At 42.6% G+C, this 19,977-nt stretch overlaps 1 protein-coding gene and 1 long non-coding RNA gene across 6 annotated transcripts in view; one reads left to right on the plus strand and one right to left on the minus strand.

Moving 5' to 3' along the window:
• The window catches only part of LOC140581265 (uncharacterized), a 65,346-nt gene that overhangs the window by 32,201 nt on the left and 13,168 nt on the right, over positions 1 to 19,977 (minus strand). The window contains exons 4-7 of one of the 5 annotated variants that reach the window (XM_072703420.1): positions 12,136 to 12,231; positions 11,015 to 12,036; positions 5,745 to 9,111; positions 3,120 to 4,354 (exon numbers count right to left, since the gene is read on the minus strand). The gene's annotated coding sequence lies outside the window, so the exon portion shown is untranslated. Of the gene's footprint in view, positions 1 to 3,119; positions 9,112 to 11,014; positions 12,037 to 12,135; positions 12,284 to 19,977 lie in introns of those variants that run through there. The other 4 variants (XM_072703421.1, XM_072703419.1, XM_072703417.1 and 1 more) reach the window with 4 other exon arrangements.
• Positions 457 to 3,394, plus strand: LOC140581276 (uncharacterized). Its single transcript, XR_011984329.1, has 2 exons — positions 457 to 621; positions 662 to 3,394. It is a non-coding gene; the product is annotated as an uncharacterized lncRNA (long non-coding RNA).

Raw genomic sequence — 19,977 nt, forward strand, 5'->3', positions numbered from 1 at the left:
GGTAGGATAGTTTCGCCTATGGCTTACTCACTGGGGTTTTTGGGTAGGGATGCTGTAAAGCGCTTTGAGACGATGAAATGTTGTGATAATGCGCTAAACAAAAATAAATTTCTTATTTGTTGTTGTTGAATGGCTAAGGAATGATACAATAGCATAAGGTAGTTTAGATATGGCTAAGGAAAGATAGATTAGGACAGGGTAGGATAGGAATGCGTAAGGTAAGATACAATTGGATAAATTAGGATAGGAATGGGTAAGGCAGAATAGCATAAGGTAGGATAGCAGTGGCTAAGTTAAGATAGAATAGGATAAGGTAGGATAGGAATGTCTAAGGTAAGATAGAATAGGATGAGGTAGGATAGGAACGGCTAAGATAGAATAGCATAAGGAATGATAGGAATGGGTTAGATAATATAGAAAAGCATAAGGTAGGATAGGAATGGCTAAGATAAGATACAATAGGATAAGGTAGGATAGGAATGGCTAAGTTAAGAGAATAGGATAAGGTATGATAGGAATGGGTAAGGTAGAATAGCAGAAGGTAGGATAGGAATGGCTAAGATACGATAGAATAGGAAAAAGTAGGATAGGAATGGCTCAGGTAAGATGGAATAGGATAAGGTAGGATAGGAATGGTTGAGGTAAGATAGAATTGGATAAGGTAAGATTGGAATGGCTAAGGTAAGATACAATAGGATAAAGTAGGATAGGAATGTCTAAGATAAGATAGAATAGGATGAGGTAGGATAGTAATGGCTAAGGTAAGATAGAATAGGATGAGGTAGGATAGGAATGGGTAAGGTAAGATAGAATTGGATAAGGTGGAATAGTGTCGCCTATGGCTTACTCACTGGGGTCTTTGGGTAGGGATGCTGTAAAGCGCTTTGAGACGATGTAATGTTGTAATAATGCGCTAAACAAAAATACATTTCTTATTTGTTGTTGTTGAATGGCTAAGGAATGATACAATAGCATAAGGTAGTTTAGATATGGCTAAGGAAAGATAGATTAGGACAGGGTAGGATAGGAATGGGTAAGGTAAGATGGAATAGGATAAGGTAAGATATAATTGGATTAGGTAAGATAGGAATGGCTACGATAAGATAGAATAGCAAGGGGTAGGATAGTAATGGTAAGATAGAATAGGATAAGGTAGGATAGGAATGGGTAAGTTAAGATAGAATAGCAGTAGGTAGGATAGAAATGGCTAAGATAAGATAGAATAGGATAAGGTGTGATTGGAATGGCTAAGATAAGATAAAACAGAATACGGTAAGATTGGAACGGCTAAGATAAGATAGAATAGGATGAGGTAAGAATGGAACGGCTACGATTTAATAGAATAGATGAAGTATGTTTGGAACAGCTAACATAATATAAGATAGAATAGGATAAGGTTGGATGGGAATGGCTAAGATACATTGTAAACAATAAATAAATAAAATCCGTCAAAAAATGGAAAATGTACTGGTAGAAAATTACTGGCACATTTTCCATTAACAGATTCTTTCTTCAAGTATCTAATGGAAAATATTGTAAAATCACAACTTTCCAAAGTTTGTTGTTCCAAGTAATATTTGTTAAATAATAGTTTATTTTCATTTTTAATTCTTCATTCTGCCAATGTAGATTTGTTTCTTTAATAATTTATGTTGTTCACAAAACTACACAAAGTATTTAGAAAATATAGTATTTCACTACATTCATTATTTTTCATGACTCAAGGGCCCATCAACATACTGTTATATTCCTTGGAACAACAAACTGTGGAAAATTGTGAATTTTCTGCCAGTACATTTTTCGTTTTTTGATGGATTTTTTTTTTTACAGTGTATGTCCTGCTACAACTGTCACCATGACCATTTCAGATTTGCCTCCTAATCACTAATCTGTGAATTCTTTACCACTTTAGCTAATGTATAGTGAGTGTAACTGCTGCAGAATGACTGTGTTGATCAGCAAGGTGGGTGCTGCACATTGGTGGTAGCTGAAGTGGCTCCTGCACTGCATTATGACTGTTGGGTTCACCTTGTATTTTGCAGTACATTCTATGTTCTGTATTTTGCTGACCCATTCTTATTTCTCTTTGCTAAGCTGCATTCGGCAGATGGCCTGCCTTTCTGTGGTTCTACGATCCAGGTCTGCAGAGGCCCTGCTGAGACCTACTGGACTCCATACCGCTGCATAAAATGGCTATAACTACCTGGACCTGGACATTGCAGAGACACAGTGGACTTTCTATTTGATGTCAGATAGAATGGCAGAAGAGCGTTCACTAACAGGAACCTAAAACACACAAACACTTGGGAACACTTCAAATGCGTGATCTGACTCTGCAAGGGGAGAACATATTCATGCTTTTCACAATGTTTTATTCCTAGTTATAGCTAAGGTTTTTTTTTCTAGCCATTGTTACTCTAAGGTTGCCCATTAATGGTTTGGAATTGGTAATATGTAAAACTGCTTTGTTAGCATGTCTGCCTTACAATTCCTTTACTGTAAACTGAGGCCTGCTGGAGCTCGATTCTGCTTCATGGCACTTGTGTTTACTCTTTATTTTGCAGTATATTATGTGTGTGACTAACCCCTTTCTCTACATCTCCATTCCTCCTGTCGAGCTCCATACACAACTAGTGGGGAAAAGGGGCGCTGTCGTCTCTGGATGTCCACATCTGCATTCACACTGACGCTGGATTATCTCTGGATTCCCACTTAAGAAATGTCTGTGCTACCTTCCAATTCACCTTCGTAGGTAAGTTGTTATATCGAGGTCCGTAGGACTTCCGTCTTTTAACATTATACTTGTATAAACCCTTCACTCTTCAGAGCATCATACGTGTGACTAATCCACTCTGCCGAGCTGCATGTGCACTTCATGGAGCCAGCGAAGGACCTAGATGTTCTGCCTAAGATGCCTGTGGCTACAGGATCCAGCACTATGGAGACCCTGTGCCGCCAGATTCCTGTGGGACCCTCCTCCTACTGGACTCCATAATGGACATGACAGAATGCCGCTGTTCGCCTGTACTTGGACCAACACCTCATAGAGACCCAATGGCTCACCATTGGAAAAATCTGACTTTATGATAGGTGGACCCTGCGGAGGCCTTTTTGCAGGATCCATTAGAGACTCTCTAAACCTTATCTAGACACACGCTTTTGGATTGTTTAAACTGCATGAACTCTTCCGGTGTCGCCCAGAGGAGGATGGGGCCCCCTTCTGAGTCTTGGATCCTCTCAAGGTTTCTTCCTATTTTCAGCTTGGGGAGTTTTTCCTTGACACTGTCGCCTTGGGCTTGTTCTTTAGGGGCTTGGAGCCAGTAACATGTAAAGCTGCTTTGTGACAACATCCGTTGTAAAAAGTACTATATAAATAAAATTGGACTGAATTGAATATTTGTGATTGCTTTTTTATTATTCCCACTTTGTCATGCTACTTTTACAGTTTAAGCTGTACAAACACCATTCAGAGTTTAAAATGTGAAGCTAGATATCAGCTGTGTAATAGTCTGTACTACCTATTAGTTAATACATGCAGTTCAAGTGCTGTGTGGAGCAGCATTATGTTTCTGACCTGTCTGCCATAATTGGGGACTGACACTGTTTGAACTAAGCCTCATCCATTTTTGTCACTGTTGTGAAAAATGAAATTCAATAATTTTGTGACAATATAATACTATTGTCTTTTTTGTTATATAATTTCTTAAAGACAAAATTCTGCCCTTTAAAATGATATATTCATCCTGGGGACTCATTTTTACATGACACTTATGAACTTGAATGTAAAATGGAATGGCATATGGAAATCCATCTCCAGGGCTTGTGTTGCATTGTCTTAAAGGGCAGAAATTGTCCTTTACAAAAATATATAAAATTGAAGAATAATTTCTAAATATTATTGAATAAAACCATTAACCTGGAATAATAAAGAACATCTGCTGTGCAATCTCTGTATAAAAGTCCATGGAAGTTACATGTGGACATCAGTCCCCAGGACTTGTCATGTATTGTCCGAGAGGGCAGAATATATATGTATATATATACACACAGTACTGTGCAAAAGTCTTTGGCAGTCCAAAGAAATGTTTAAACCTGTTTATCTGGGTAGCAAATGTACTTTGTGTCACACCGGGTAGATAAGGGAGACACGGATCCAGAAGTACGGGGAAACAGAGCTTTAATCAGGCTAACAAGTCCAGAGACGGCGAGCGGAAATCGTGGTCGTAAAACAGGAGCAGGGGTCGAAAGCCGGGGAGTCAGTCCAACAGGCACACACAGGACGGGGGAACAGGCGGGCTGGACAACAGGGGAAGCCGGGCTCAGCAGGACAGGCGGGTCAAGGACGGGAGCTGAACTGAGGAGGCAAGGAATGAGAGGTAAGGATTGTACAACAGGCAGACAGGCAAGGGACGGGATTAAAGGGAGACAGGACAGAATAACGCTCAGTAAGGCTGTACATAGCGCAATACTTCGCGGTTTGTTTGTGTGAGGTACTCTCCTTATATTGAGGAGGTAATCAGTCCCTGATGCCCCGCACCTGTCTGATCCGCCCCTGTGGGCGTGACAGATGTGGGCGTGACAGACGTGGGCGTGACACTTTGGCTTAGAACAAAAATTTTACATTAGAACATATGCAAATTAAGAGTAACAATAAAAACTAGTAACAATTTCTTCTGTTTTCTAAAAAGTTACTGATATCTAGTTGGATGGCTAGATGAACACGGCTTCATTTCCCAAACCTCTCCTCAGTGGCACCTCAACTGTTCCATGATTTTGTTAAATTTCAACACCAGCTCAATTAAATAATTAAATAAATTGGTTGGAAAAAGTCAGTTGCAGATTGACTTGCTGTATGAGGCGTGCTAGTGGCCAAGTCAAAAAATACATGGCTGCACTGGACGGTCGCTGCAAATACTCCTCCTGAGACCCAAGGGAAAAAGTGTCCTTCAATTATTGGTTATTTGTCATTGGAGGAAATAAGACATCTTACAATTTAGATTTTTTCAATTTTATTTTTAATTTCACAGCATGTCCTCTTTAGTGTACAACAGTAATAAATATGTTTCCTTACATCAGTGAAAAGATAGACGCAAAAACAACATGTCCACTACAATGGACATAAATGAATGGGTGGGGTCTCAGGAGGATATATATATATACACTCACCTAAAGGATTATTAGGAACACCTGTTCAATTTCTCATTAATGCAATTATCTAATCAACCAATCACATGGCAGTTGCTTCAATGCATTTAGGGGTGTGGTCCTGGTCAAGACAATCTCCTGAACTCTAAACTGAATGTCAGAATGGGAAAGAAAGGTGATTTAAGCAATTTTGAGCGTGGCATGGTTGTTGGTGCCAGACGGGCCGGTCTGAGTATTTCACAATCTGCTCAGTTACTGGGATTTTCACACACAACCATTTCTAGGGTTTACAAAGAATGGTGTACAAAGGGAAAAACATCCAGTATGCGGCAGTCCTGTGGGCGAAAATGCCTTGTTGATGCTAGAGGTCAAAGGAGAATGGGCCGACTGATTCAAGCTGATAGAAGAGCAACTTTGACTGAAATAACCACTCGTTACAACAGAGGTATGCAGCAAAGCATTTGTGAAGCCACAACACGCACAACCTTGAGGCGGATGGGCTACAACAGCAGAAGACCCCACCGGGTACCACTTATCTCCACTACAAATAGGAAAAAGAGGCTACAATTCAAAATACAAATTCAATGCAAAAAGCTCACCAAAATTGGACAGTTGAAGACTGGAAAAATGTTGCCTGGTCTGATGAGTCTCGATTTCTGTTGAGACATTCAAATGGTAGAGTCAGAATTTGGCGTAAACAGAATGAGAACATGGATCCATCATGCCTTGTTACCACTGTGCAGGCTGGTGGTGGTGTAATGGTGTGGGGGATGTTTTCTTGGCACACTTTAGGCCCCTTAGTGCCAATTGGGCATCGTTTAAATGCCACGGCCTACCTGAGCATTGTTTCTGACCATGTCCATCCCTTTATGACCACCATGTACCCATCCTCTGATGGCTACTTCCAGCAGGATAATGCACCATGTCACAAAGCTCGAATCATTTCAAATTGGTTTCTTGAACATGACAATGAGTTCACTGTACTAAAATGGCCCCCACAGTCACCAGATCTCAACCCAATAGAGCATCTTTGGGATGTGGTGGAACGGGAGCTTCGTGCCCTGGATGTGCATCCCACAAATCTCCATCAACTGCAAGATGCTATCCTATCAATATGGGCCAACATTTCTAAAGAATGCTTTCAGCACCTTGTTGAATCAATGCCACGTAGAATTAAGGCAGTTCTGAAGGCGAAAGGGGGTGAAACACCGTATTAGTATGGTGTTCCTAATAATCCTTTAGCTGAGTGTATATATGACTGTCTGAGGAAAAATTTTTAATTTCAGAAAATATATATTCAATTTCAGAAAATACACACAGCAAATGTGCCAGTGTTAATTTAACACTGCATTGTGTTTATATGGGTCCACACCATCCAGTGTTACCTTTAACATTTTACAGTGTGCAGTGAGTGTTGTTTTTATAGTGTTAATATTTATTAACTCTTATAGTGTTCAATTTACAACAATTTACAGTGTCAAGACAATGTGTCTCCATCTCTTCCAAATTGCAAGCCCATATGGGTGGCACACAAGTACAAAATGGGTGGTCCATATCTGCCCCATTTTAATGTACTTTCATTTGAACTCTTTTAGGCATTCAGCTGCTGCTACTAGCCCACCATAATAAGAAAGACTTAGACCAGCATAGCCTTTTCTCTTTTTATGCAAGTTTTGTCCAGTTTAGCTTCTGATAACCAAAAAACTGTGTTCATGTAGGTCGAGGAACATTGAAAAACTGTCATTATAAATGTAAACAATAATCTCAATCAGGGTAAAAAAGAACCAGTCAAGCTCACCTGAGAACTGCTTGTAGTATAAAAGTGAGTGAAATGTATAGCACCAGTCACCAAACACAGATTATGAAGCTAGACTTTGTTAGACTGCATAACTTAATTATTTAGCAGGGCTGAGAAAAGGTGAGAGCTATCTTAATGGTTGAAGGAGTGTATTTCCACTAAAGCAGGTATAATGGGTGGCGACCTTATTGCTTTTAGACCACAGCTTGGGATAGAAGAACAAATAAAATCACTTTGCTCATTTAATATTCAGATTTTCATTAAGCCTCATTTTTAGAAACCCGCCACGATCGAGGGTGGTATGGCACTGATATTAGTCTTTACCACATTTTATTATTAGCTGTTCTGGATTGCCTGTGCTGATGCATGCTAATTGGTCTGAGTAGTGAAGTTCTTGTATTCTGAAGGAATTTCAATTGTAGAGGTATATATGGTCTGGATGTTTTTCCTAAAGAGGAGAAACAGAACAATTGGTTTTCCATAGCGATACCTTCTCCAGTTACACCATCTCACACAAGCACACAAAAACCATCTCTGTGGTTTTTGTTCTCTTGCCCTATTCATTGCCATCTTGGTGTATTTAAAAAAAAAACCCGTTAAGTCAAAAACAGTACTGTGTCATGCTATGCAAATATACATCCAGCACCATTGGTCTACAGGGGAGTGGACAGTACCAGGAGCTGTACAGAAAAGGGTATCACAACTGTCCTAACACCTTTCCACATATATTAATCATCCAAGGGCAGGACTGGCAATCAAATACACCCCCACACCATTAACATATATGCCACTCAGGAGATGTGTCCTATACATCTCCAACAATTTCTCTCTGACTTGACGCCAACATGCTATAAAACCACATATCGGGGGGGGGGGGATATCAGGACCACAGCTCTCTAAGCTTCAAGATTAGTCAGAACTGAGCCAGCAAAGCTTCAACATAAAACAAGAAAAAGCTGTAAGGTCCTTTTTGGTGATCATAACATGGTTAAATTTGAGGTTAATTCTAGTGTCTGAAGAGCAAAGTCCAAAACAAAAATATACAATGTTAGGAAGGCTAACTTTAATGGTATGAGACTGAAACCAGAAACTGTAAACTGAATGGAGTTAAATAGCAATTCTGTTGAATAGGCATGGGAATTGTTTTAAAAGCACATTGTTGCAAGTGCAAGAGGACTTAAAATACACCCCCACACCATTAACATAACATTAACCTGTTTCTAGCTAAACTGAATCTAGGACACTGCAGCCAAGGTGGTTTACTACGGAAATTAAGAATAAAGTCAGGAGGAAAAGGTCTCTGTTCCACAAATGGAAATTAACTAAGGATTTCAAAATAAAGCAGGAGTATCTAAGTCTACAGGTTGAGTTAAAAAATAACAGACTCGCTAAGAGAAATGTAGAAAGGAAGACTGCATTGGAGGCTAAGGATGACATTAAAAGTTTCTTCAAATATTTGAAGTCCAAAAGAGCTCTAAAAGCTGAAATCACTAATCTGCAGGAGAGTTGTTTTACACAGGTATTCACTGTAGAATCCTTATCTACAGCTGTGGTACCTAGAAACTGGAAAAGTAATTACCTGGGTTCAAATAACATTCTGAGGGATTTAAAGTTTATCGACATATCAAACATGGCTGACAACAGCCAGTCAAATTTGGCAGGCAATAATTACCCTTATACATGACAGAGAATCATGAAATTTGGTTGTATGGTGCAAAGAGACACTGGTCAGCCTAATGGTGGCGCTATAGTGCTTGACATTTTGCTCCATATTTTCTGAACTGTGAGTCATAGAAAGCCAATTCTTTATTTTCCATATTCCTTGGCCTCAGACAGTGATATATGCTAATAAGATAATCTAGCTCAGCCCCTTATATCTTTAACTTATTAGCAAAATGTGCAAAACATACTTTTTTGAACCTGTCCTATAGACCATTTATCCAATCCAAATAAAGTTTGGCGTACAATAATGGTGCAGCATTCCTTCTGCTACTCAGGCCAGAAAAGAGACACCATTTGGCTATAGGTGGTGCTATAGCATCCATGATCCATAGGTCCTTATAGGAGTGTTGCAATTTATCGTACAGTTGCCTCATTCCGCCTCCTGTCGCCATCTTGGTGCACTTGTTAGTTGTAATATGAAGTACTCTGCATATGTGAATCAGCTACTGCCAGATGCAAGCAAAAAGATATTTTAAAAATCTGATATTATTGTACGTGAACACATTGAAAGTGAAACACTTTGATGACTGTGAGTTGTCTGCTATTATGAGGATATCATGAATTAACTTATTCTTCAGAGTTTGTTAGTGAATGAAGCAAATGAAGGTGACTAAAAGCCTGAAGTCTTGTAATTGTGTTATGATTTCTATAATTTCCGGCTTGATACAAGAACTTATGAGTAAAATGTGTGGAATAAATATTTTGTTGCATTCTCAAGTAAGTACAAATATAAATCACTTGCTTGTTATTCATCTTAATTTTGTTACATTGTGGTAACGTTAAGCCATTAGTTTGTTTTGTGCTGTAATGTTAACATTTGTCGCTATTACAACAAATCTGATTTGATCACACATATAGGTGAATGTGTTGTACAGGTAAACTGCAGATCAATTTATTTGCTGTTGTGTTGTTAAGATTATTCACTCGGTCAACTATTCCCAGAGAGTACCTGGTCCCTTACCAAGAAAGATTGAGAAGTTCACACACTTATGTATATTAGGGATGCTCATTTCGATTAATTTTCCCAACCGACAACCGCCGTTCGTTAACCGAACATTAACCGTTAACTGATTAGATTAGAATATTAAATTCCTCTGGGGTCGGCGGTCCCGCCGGCGGGATCTGACAGAAATTTCGCCAAACCATTTAAATAACTCTGCGAGGTTTTATCATATACACATTTAAAAAACACCCTCAGAAACCTTGGACGGTCTACTTTTCAAATATATATATAGGTAGAAACTAAATATATTTTTATAGCTTCGTGATACGAATAGAAAGAACAAGAGTGACTGACTTAAGCGTCTGCGTCTCGAAGCAGCTCTGATCGCCTTCCCACTTGCAAATTGCGCTATTCGCATGATAACAACATGATAATCCGACAGTTAGTATTGGATAAAGAAATATGTGAATACGCCCATTGTAACCGAAATAAAACAAGAGCACATGTCTGGGTAGTGTTTACACCGATCGGCTACAATATAGCACACGGATACGTCTCTGCCGCTGAAGCTTTGCGCCAATGTTTCCATTTTCAGCAGCAAAGCTCGTACCTGTGTTCATGGCTCAGTGGGCTAAGCCTGTGTGCCTGTAATCACAGTCGCCGATTCAAACCCAGTGTATTTAGAACGTGAAAAGCAATCTTCAGCTGAGATGCCACAAAACTTCATACTACTACTAATAATTTAAATATATATAAAAACATTTTAAACCGTTTAACTGATAGTAATATTCGGTCAGAATTAATTATTTCGGTTAACGGTTAAACGGTCAAAAGGAGCATCCCTAATGTATATACATCCATCCAGTTTCTGTAACCTTATTCAGGGTCATGGGGTGGGCTGGAGCTTATCCTAGAGCAGGGGTCTCCAAATCCAGTCCTGGAGAGCTACTATCCAGTAGGTTTTCTATCCTACCTGGCTTCTGATGAACCACACCAGTTGTCAGGTAAATACCAGGAACAGGTGTGGCTCATCAGTAGCCAGGTAGGATAGAAAACCTACTGGATAGTAGCTCTCCAGGACCGGAGTTGGAGACCCCTGGCCTAGAGGCTATGCGCACAAGGCAGGAACAACCCAGGATGGGGCTCCAACCCATCGCAGGGCACACTCACACACCATTCACTCACACATGCACACAGACAATTTGGTAACTCCAATCAGCCTCAGCATGTTTTTGGACTGTAGAGGGAAACCGGAGTACCCAGAGGAAACCGAATGACAACACAGAGAACATACAAACTCCAGAGGTATGAGGCAACAGTGCTAACCACTGCACCACTGCGCCACCCAGTTTACACACTATACAACGAGCATTTAAATGCAAGTAAAAGCATGAGGAAAGCCTTACCTCCTCCAGAGAAAACAGCGCAGGCCATCTCTCCTGGATCTCTGACACCATAGGCTGCATCTCCACAATTTCCTTACGTCGTAGGGAAAAGGTCAACTCTATGTTCTGCATTCTCTCTGCCATATTCCTTTTATTTTTTTAAATTCTTCAACCAGAGCAAGCCACTCACGTGAACTATCATCATGGTGGTCTGGGTAGTCTGGGACATGGTTGACTACTCCCCATTTGGCCTTTTTGAGAGTGAATGGGCCATTTTCCCCATCTCCTCATCGCCTTTTCCTGTTCACATCTACCTCATTGCAGCCTGCATCACGCAGTTTTGCCCTGAAGTTTCCAATCTTGTACCTGAGACTCGTTAGCCTGGCATCACAGCACGTTATGCTGTCTTTGTCCCTCGGGCATGGATACTTGAGAACCAGAGCAGATGCAACTGAGGCTACTTCATCTTTCTCAGGGTAGCCAGCTCGGAGTTCAAAAATGGCCTGTGCAAGTTTATCCAAAATTTCAGTTTTGACATTTCTTGTTACCTCAAGCGCCTTTTTTGTCTTTTCATAGATCTCATTTCCTTTAAGCAATTTTAGCTCAACATCATATGAGAGCTTTGGGATGGGGAATGGAGAGGGCCATTTAATGTCCTGTCTTAATCTGCTCTTGACAGAATCGCTAGAACTACCCTGAGTCTGGAGAGAGCTGCTAGGCCTAAAATCATCTGAATGAACACTGGCTGTGTCCAAGGAGGAGACTGATCCACTAATGGAATGGTCAGATGGGTTACAAGGGGTTGAAGGGAGGGAAGAGTTCCATATAATATGTAGGACTGCACATCCCTCTGGCAATTCAGACATTGTGGTCAACAGGCATAAAGCATTTCCAAAATCAGAATCTTCAAATTGGAGTGTGAAATCGTTCTCAAGTTGGAGTCTCTCTTTAAGTACCTCAATTAGCTAGTCCACATATTCTGGTATTTCTGCCAGTTGGAGTCGTTTGGCTTCTTTGGGGGAGAGGACTACCCGAAGTAAAGTCTGGAAAGAGAGGCCAAAAAGCAGAAACTAGATTCAGCATCAACTACAATGTTACTGACAATTACAGACCACCTGTAGTGAAACCTGCTGGCAACATACCATTATCAGTTGATTTAGTTGAGGAGGAATGTTGTTGCAGTCACCATAAATTTCCCCTCGACTTTATATGCTTCTAGAGGATGGTAATCCGTGCATCTGGAACCAGGTATATTATTTCCAAAGAGTGGTGTGAACAACTTCATAAGATCTGAAATGTTCAATATACCATGAAGAGAGCCTTTTATACATAAACATCACTTCCTCTATGTCAGTGTTTCTCAACCCAGTCCTCAGCGAACCCCAGACAGTTCACGTTTTTGCTCCCTTCCAGCTCCCAGCACACCTGTTCCAGCTATTCGGTGTTCCTGATTGGCTGGGAGCAAAAATGTGGACTGGCTGGGGTTCGCTGAGGACTGGGTTGAGAAACACTGCTCTATGTGGACAAGAATGAATACAATCGTATGGAATTCTGGTAATCCACTACACTGCCCAGAAGATAAAATCATGCCCTCTGCATACTGTGTACCGTGTAGGTGAATCATTTTAGACAGACACACTGTGAAGATGTAGGTACTTCTCCTCAGTTTGGCACCTGAGTGATGCATACAATTCTGAAACTTTGACCACTTTCACTTTTTCCACATACAGCTTTGCCTTGAAAAGGTTTTGACTATCCAAATGGTACGCCAACATCTGCTGGTGTTTCGAGGAAAGGGTGAGCAGCACATTTTTCCAATTTTTTGTGTCATTTTTGTGTCAATCTCATCGTCCAAAAGTCCACCAATGGGCCATAACAGCAAATTAGATGTGGATAATGGTCAATAAAGTGATGTTTTGTCGGAACTCTGGGAAGGTACTAGTGAGCAACTTGCGGTGATCCCGATGTTTAGAGGACAAATAGCACAATGCTTCCTCAGAGAGTATGTGTGAAACAACAATCTCAACAATTTCCTTAAGGTCCATTAAAATCTCTCAAGCAGGCTCATGCTCTGGTATCTTGAATCAAATAATAAAAGGAAGCAAGCGTAACAATGTCCAATTTTCATGTCCGTTACCTCCAACACTTCCTTTTTCAAAGCTTGCTTTTGAAATTTTGTGTGGTTTGTTTACTTTGTCTGTATATGTGTAGGGAAATTACTTTATGCAGTCATTTAGTGAATCAAACGTAAATAGACCTTTTGCTATGAGATTTTTCAAACACAAAGACAATTGCAGAGGAACGACCCCCTCAAAAAAATCATGCAGAATTTCAGGTGGATATCCATTCACTGGATGAAAGACCAGAAGATGCTTCCCCAGTACACACTGCCTTTCTACACTATTAATGCTTTGAAGGTTCTCGTTCTGCCTAAGCTCTTTCAATAAAGAGTCGTGTCCATCAACATCCCTCAGTTGCTCAAACTTCCAGCGGAGACCACAAGTAACATCACCTTCCATCGTGTGCACCGCCTTGGAGGTAAAAGACCCGACGGCCACAGACCACGACCCATCGTGGCAAAATTCGAGCACTACAAGCAAAAGGAGCTGGTTAAAAGCCGAGGCAGGGAACTGAAGGGGACGAACTTTAGTGTCAACGACCAGTTCCCTAAGGAGATCCTGGAGCGACGCCGGGTCCTGTTTCCCGTGAGGAAGCGTCTCATAGACGGAGGTTCGCGAGCGGTCATCACCGTGGACAGGTTGTATGTCAACGGACAACTTTACCGCGACCGGGATACTACCCCCTGGCTATACTAGAGTAAAATAATCCGGGGGAAAGAAAAAAAAAATAAAAAAACCCCGCTAACTTTTCCAAGGTATGTCTCCGTTAATATAATAACTGCTGGTCTCAAAAGCATAGCCTGAGGTAAGATGTGCCCACGTCTTAATAGTGACTGCACCCCGCTTTTTCTCTCTCTCTTCTTTAATTCAGCTGTTATTTTCTCTCCTCTTTTCTTCTTCTCTCTTCTCCTATATATAACGTATAACACCATGATTATGCATAAATGCATCGCACATAACGTACGCACACAAGCAGCACATAAACAGACCATACATATAGACACATCACACACATATGTACTTCACACGCACACAGAGGTACATAGGCACTTATGCGCACATATAAGTACAGGTGAGCATAGGCACGCACATGCACACGCACAGACACACACACCTAGCAAGCTCCGCACACCCGGCGAGTTAGTTTAAACATGAGCACAATAAGGTTTGTCACATGGAATGTACGTGGTGTCGGCTCCAGAGTAAAGAGGCTAAAAGTTTTTAATCACCTGAAAGATTTACAAGCAGACCTTGTCCTCCTACAAGAGACACATCTGTCCAAAACAGCTGCAGATGCACTCACCTCACCACAGTTCCCTCATGTATATTCAGCTGGATACAACTCAAAACAGAGAGGAGTGGCCATACTGATTAATAAAAAAATACACTTTACTACCATTAACACTATTACAGACCCAGAAGGTAGATTCATTATAGTCAACTTATCTATCCAAAACATGAACATATGTATCGCTAGTATATATGGCCCAAATGTTGACGACCCCTCCTTTTTTCACACTCTTTTCACCTCACTTTCTGATCATTCTGACACCACACTTCTTATAGGAGGGGACTTCAACCTGATTTTTAACCCTGAAATTGATAGGTTTAGTAATGCAGGTAGCTATAGGAACTGGCAATCCCCAGAAATCCTGAAACAATATATAAGGGACCTTGGTCTATGTGATGTTTGGCGTTCTCATCATCCCACTCTTAGAGAATATACTTTTTTCTCGTCTGTACACCGATCATACTCCCGCCTAGACCACTTTCTAATCAGTAGCTCCAAAATGAGGGACACTTCAGCGGTTCAGATCCACCCTATCACTATCAGCGACCACGCCCCAGTCTCCCTCACTCTGACTAACACAAAGGTCACTCCGCCAATCAAACATTGGAGATTTAATACATCATTGCTTAAAGATCAAAATTTTATAAATTATTTCAACCAGGAGTGGGCACTATACCTGGAGGACAATGACATACCAGGAATCTCAGCTTGTGTTCTTTGGGAGGCAGGGAAAGCAGTCATGCGAGGTAAGATAATCTCTTATTCCTCACATAAGAAAAGAGCAGAGAATTCACTAATATTAGAACTGGAGCAAAAGATTAAAACTTTAGAAAGTGAATATGCAGCCACGTCCCAGGAATTCATTCTGGATGAATTAAGGAAAACAAAACTTAAATTAAACGAGATTAATGATAAAAAAACACAGTTCTTGGTGCAAAGGCTTAGACTGGAAAATTTCGAACAAATCAACAGATCAGGTAGATTTTTAGCCAACCAATTAAAGCTTAACAAGGAAAAAATAACAATCTCTTCCGTAAAAGACCGATTAGGTAACATTACACATGACCCAGATGAAATAAACAATACCTTTAGAAATTTCTATGAAAATTTATATAAGTCACAGATTGATCCACCACAGGCTGATATTGATGAATTCCTTAACAATATAAATCTTCCAAAATTACAGGAAGATCAGGTAATGGCACTGGAGGCACCCATTTCAGTGGCAGAACTCCATGATGCCCTTCAGCATATGGCCAACAATAAGGCTCCGGGACCAGATGGTTTTCCAGCAGAATTCTATAAAGAATTTTGGACTACGTTAGAGCCCACTTTCCATAGAATGGTATGTCATATTAAAGAAAGTGGTGAATTACCTTTGACTATGAACTCGGCCAATATTAGTTTACTCCTAAAACCAGGTAAGGACCCCACGCTCCCATCTAGTTATCGTCCCATATCACTAATAAACACAGATCTTAAATTAATATGTAAAGCTTTAGCAAAAAAACTGGAGAAAGTCACCCCTTTCATAATACACCCTGATCAAACAGGCTTCATCAAAGGTAGACAGTCGGCAGCCAACACACGCAGGTTAATTAACTTAATGGATTACTCTACCATCAACAAACTAGAAACTACAATTATTTCTTTAGATGCAGAAAAGGCTTTTGACAGGGTAAATTGGAAATTTCTTATTGCAGCACTAAATAAATTTGGGTTTGGATCATCTTTTATTAACTGGATTAAAATTCTATATAGCTCTCCTAATGCATCAGTCAGGACAAACGACCAAACTTCACCAAGCTTTCTTCTCCAGAGGGGTACTAGACAAGGCTGCCCACTCTCCCCCTCTCTCTTCGCTATTTTTATTGAACCTCTAGCAGCCATGATAAGACAAAATAGAGATATTACAGGTATTCAAATTAAAAATGAGCTTCATAAGATAAGTCTTTATGCAGATGATGTATTAATTTTCCTTCCAAACTCTCAATCCTCCCTATCTCACACAATTTCAGTCATAGAAAGATTTTCATCAATCTCTGAGTATTCCATCAACTGGTCAAAATCCACAGTCCTGCCTATAAACTGCGATTTTCAAAATGCACCAAATACTACATTACAATCAGGAAATATCAAATATTTAGGTATAAATATTTCCCCCAGGCTGTCAGACCTGCAAAAATTAAACTTTACTCCACTACTTAAAACAATAGAAGACGATCTTATACGGTGGAAAACCCAGCCCATATCACTCATGGGGAGGGTGGCCTCTATTAAAATGATGGTACTACCCAAAATTAACTATTTGTTCTCAATGATCTCCTATAAACCCTCTTCTGCCTGGTTCAATTCATTAAATTCACACATTTCCAAATTTCTATGGCGGGATAAACCACCAAGAATTAGTATAAAAACCTTACAAAAGACTAAACAATGCGGAGGTTTAGATTTGCCAAATTTTTACTACTACTTTCTTGCCAATAGATTACAATATGTTTTGAAATGGATTAATCCAAGCCCGCTAGACAGACTATGGCTAAATATAGAACAGGAGTTCTGTGATAATTTAGATATCTCCGATTTGCCTTTTATCAGCTCTAGTATTAAACACCATAAATGTTTCCTAAGCATTAATATTAGAACATCTCTGACAGCCTGGTGGGACTTTCTTAAATTAAACAAATCCTCGCTAACCCCATGCCAACGAACGCCCATCTGGAACAATCCAGACATCCTACTGAACAAGAAAGTGTTAAATTTCACTGTATGGAGGGATAAAGGCATACGGTATCTAGAGCATATTATCCAAAATGGACAATTTATTCCATTTGAAGAACTTGTTTCACAGTACAATATTCAGAGAAGCAAGTTTCTAGAGTACCACCAACTTAAATATATACTGCGGGTTAAATACGGACATGATGAATTAAATCTACAATTACCTACAAAGGTAACCCAACTACTGAGAATCCATGCGCCTAAAACAATGTCAAAAATATACAGATCATTGTCAGATTTAAACGACTCAATATCTCTCCCAACCTCAAAATGGGAAATTGATTTATCGATTAGTATAGACCAGAGCATCTGGACACAAATATGTTTAAATACTTTTAGAATGACCAAAAAACCCAATCTGCAACTCATACAATATAAGACTCTCCATAGAACACACTACACAGGACAAAGGATGTTCAAGATGGGCCTCATAGAATCCGACACCTGCCCTTACTGCACAAATAATGCACCAGACAATTATATGCACGCCATGTGGGAATGCACAGCTGTTCACCTATTTTGGCAGAGGGTATGCTACGACTTATCTACGTATTTAGGGTATAATATTCCGGCCTCCCCGAGATTATGCTTGCTAGGCGATGTAAGCAATATGGATCTGGAGGGTAGTGCAACACAAATGGTTCTCACCGCCCTGTGCATCGCCAAGAAAACTATTCTTGTGAATTGGAAATCAAAAAACAATTTGAGTATTAATCAATACAAAGGTCTCTTGTTGGACCACATTAGTATGGAGCGAATGTCTGCTTCCTCCAAGAATCAATTAGCCAATTTCAACTCTCTCTGGTCCCCAATAATTGACTCCATCACTTAGTGGGTGTGTGGGGTCATGGCTTTGCTGTTCCTTGTGTCCATTGGATGGTGGGGGGGCTCTGGGGGGTGTGGGTGCCGGTGGCTCCATGGGGCTGGGGGCCTGCGGTTCCTGGGCTGGGGGTTGTGGGTCGCCCCTGGGCTGGCGGGGTGGGGGGGGCTGGGGGCGTCTACCCGGTGGGCGCGGGGGGGGCCTGGCGGCCTGGGCGGGGGGCGCCGGCCCTGGCCGGGTGGCTAGGGCCTCGTGGGTGCGGGGTGGGGCTCGGGGCTCCGGGGGGCCCGCTAGTGGGGTGGGGGCCTCGTCCGTGCCGGGGGGGCCGGTCTCCCCCTGGGCGCCCCTTCCCATGTGGGACTGACTGGGGTGTCGCTCTGGGAGCCTCTGGGCATGCTGGCCTCTGGGGGGAGGGCACCGGGGCAGGGTATGGAGGGTATAGGTCCCAGGTCAGTCTGTCTGGTGAGTGTAGGTGTTTGTGTGAGAGCGGCTCGTCAGCGAGGCCCTCGCAGATGAGGCTCCAGATACCCCCCTCGGGTTGGGGCGGGGGTGCTGCGGCGGGGGGGGTAACACCCCCGTGGGCGTTGGCGCCGCGCATCCGGGCGCGTCGTGCTGGATGCCCGCTGCCCTGCTGCATTACCACCTATTCCCCCACAGCCCCCTACAGCCCACACCCACCTACACCACACTCCATATAGGTACTGGGGGGTGATCAGCTAGTCACCCCCCATCTCTTTTAATTCCACTTTAGACACCACACCCACAACACCACACCGCATCACACAGAGGGAAGGGGGGGGTGACTAGCCACTCACCCCCCTCTGTATTATTTTAAATTGCACTTTAGACATACATTCATGTCACACCACTCTTTCACATAAGGCATTGGAGGGTGGGGGGAGCTGTGCAGGTCCTGGGTCGGCTGCTTTGGCAGCCCACAGCTGGACAGCGCGGCTCCCTTCCCCTCTATTTTAACTCCACTTTAGACATTGAGGGCCTGTGGGGGCTGGGGGGGGAGGACCGCAGCTCTGGCTGGGGTATCCATCCCCCACTTGTGTCCCCTCCACATTTTAACTGCACCCTAGCTCCACACACACACCCATTCCCACTGACCAAGGGGGGTGGTGGGCGGACCGGGGGAGTTGGGGGATGGCGGGGGCGGCGGGTGTTGGCTGGCGGGCCCGGGTGCGGGGCGGCGGCGTCCGCGGGGGGCTGCCGGCCTTCGGCGGGGGGCCGCTAGCCTGCGACCTGGGGGGTGGGGGAACAGCCTCTGGAGCCGTCCACTGGACAATTCCAGGGCATCTGCTGTTGGGCCTCGAGATGAGTGTGTGCGTGCGTGTCTATGTGTGTATCTGGTGTGTGTGCGTGTGGGCGTGCGTGTCTGTGTGTGTATCTGGTGAGGGTGTGCGTGTTGGGCGTGCGTGTTTGTATGTGTGTATCCGGTGAGTATGCATGCTCTGTTTGTCTGCATGTATGGCCTGGGACGGGGGAGCACGTCGGTGTTGGGGTGGTGCGGGTGTGGTGGGGTGCGAGTGTTTGGTGAATGTGGGTATCTGGGTATGAATGGCTCGTCGGCGATGCCGGCGCAGATGAGGCCCCAGACACCTCCTTGGGTTGGGGCGGGGGGGCGCTGCGGCGGGGGGCGGGGGTGTCCCCCTGGGTGTTGGCGCCGCGCATCCGGGCGCGTCGTGCTGGATGCCCGCTGCCCTGCTGCATTACCACCTATTCCCCCACAGCCCCCTACAGCCCACACCCACCTACACCACACTCCATATAGGTACTGGGGGGTGATCAGCTAGTCACCCCCCATCTCTTTTAATTCCACTTTAGACACCACACCCACAACACCACACCGCATCACACAGAGGGAAGGGGGGGGTGACTAGCCACTCACCCCCCTCTGTATTATTTTAAATTGCACTTTAGACATACATTCATGTCACACCACTCTTTCACATAAGGCATTGGAGGG

Source organism: Paramormyrops kingsleyae, chromosome 20 (genome assembly GCF_048594095.1).
Source record: "Paramormyrops kingsleyae isolate MSU_618 chromosome 20, PKINGS_0.4, whole genome shotgun sequence".
NCBI lineage: Eukaryota > Metazoa > Chordata > Actinopteri > Osteoglossiformes > Mormyridae > Paramormyrops > Paramormyrops kingsleyae.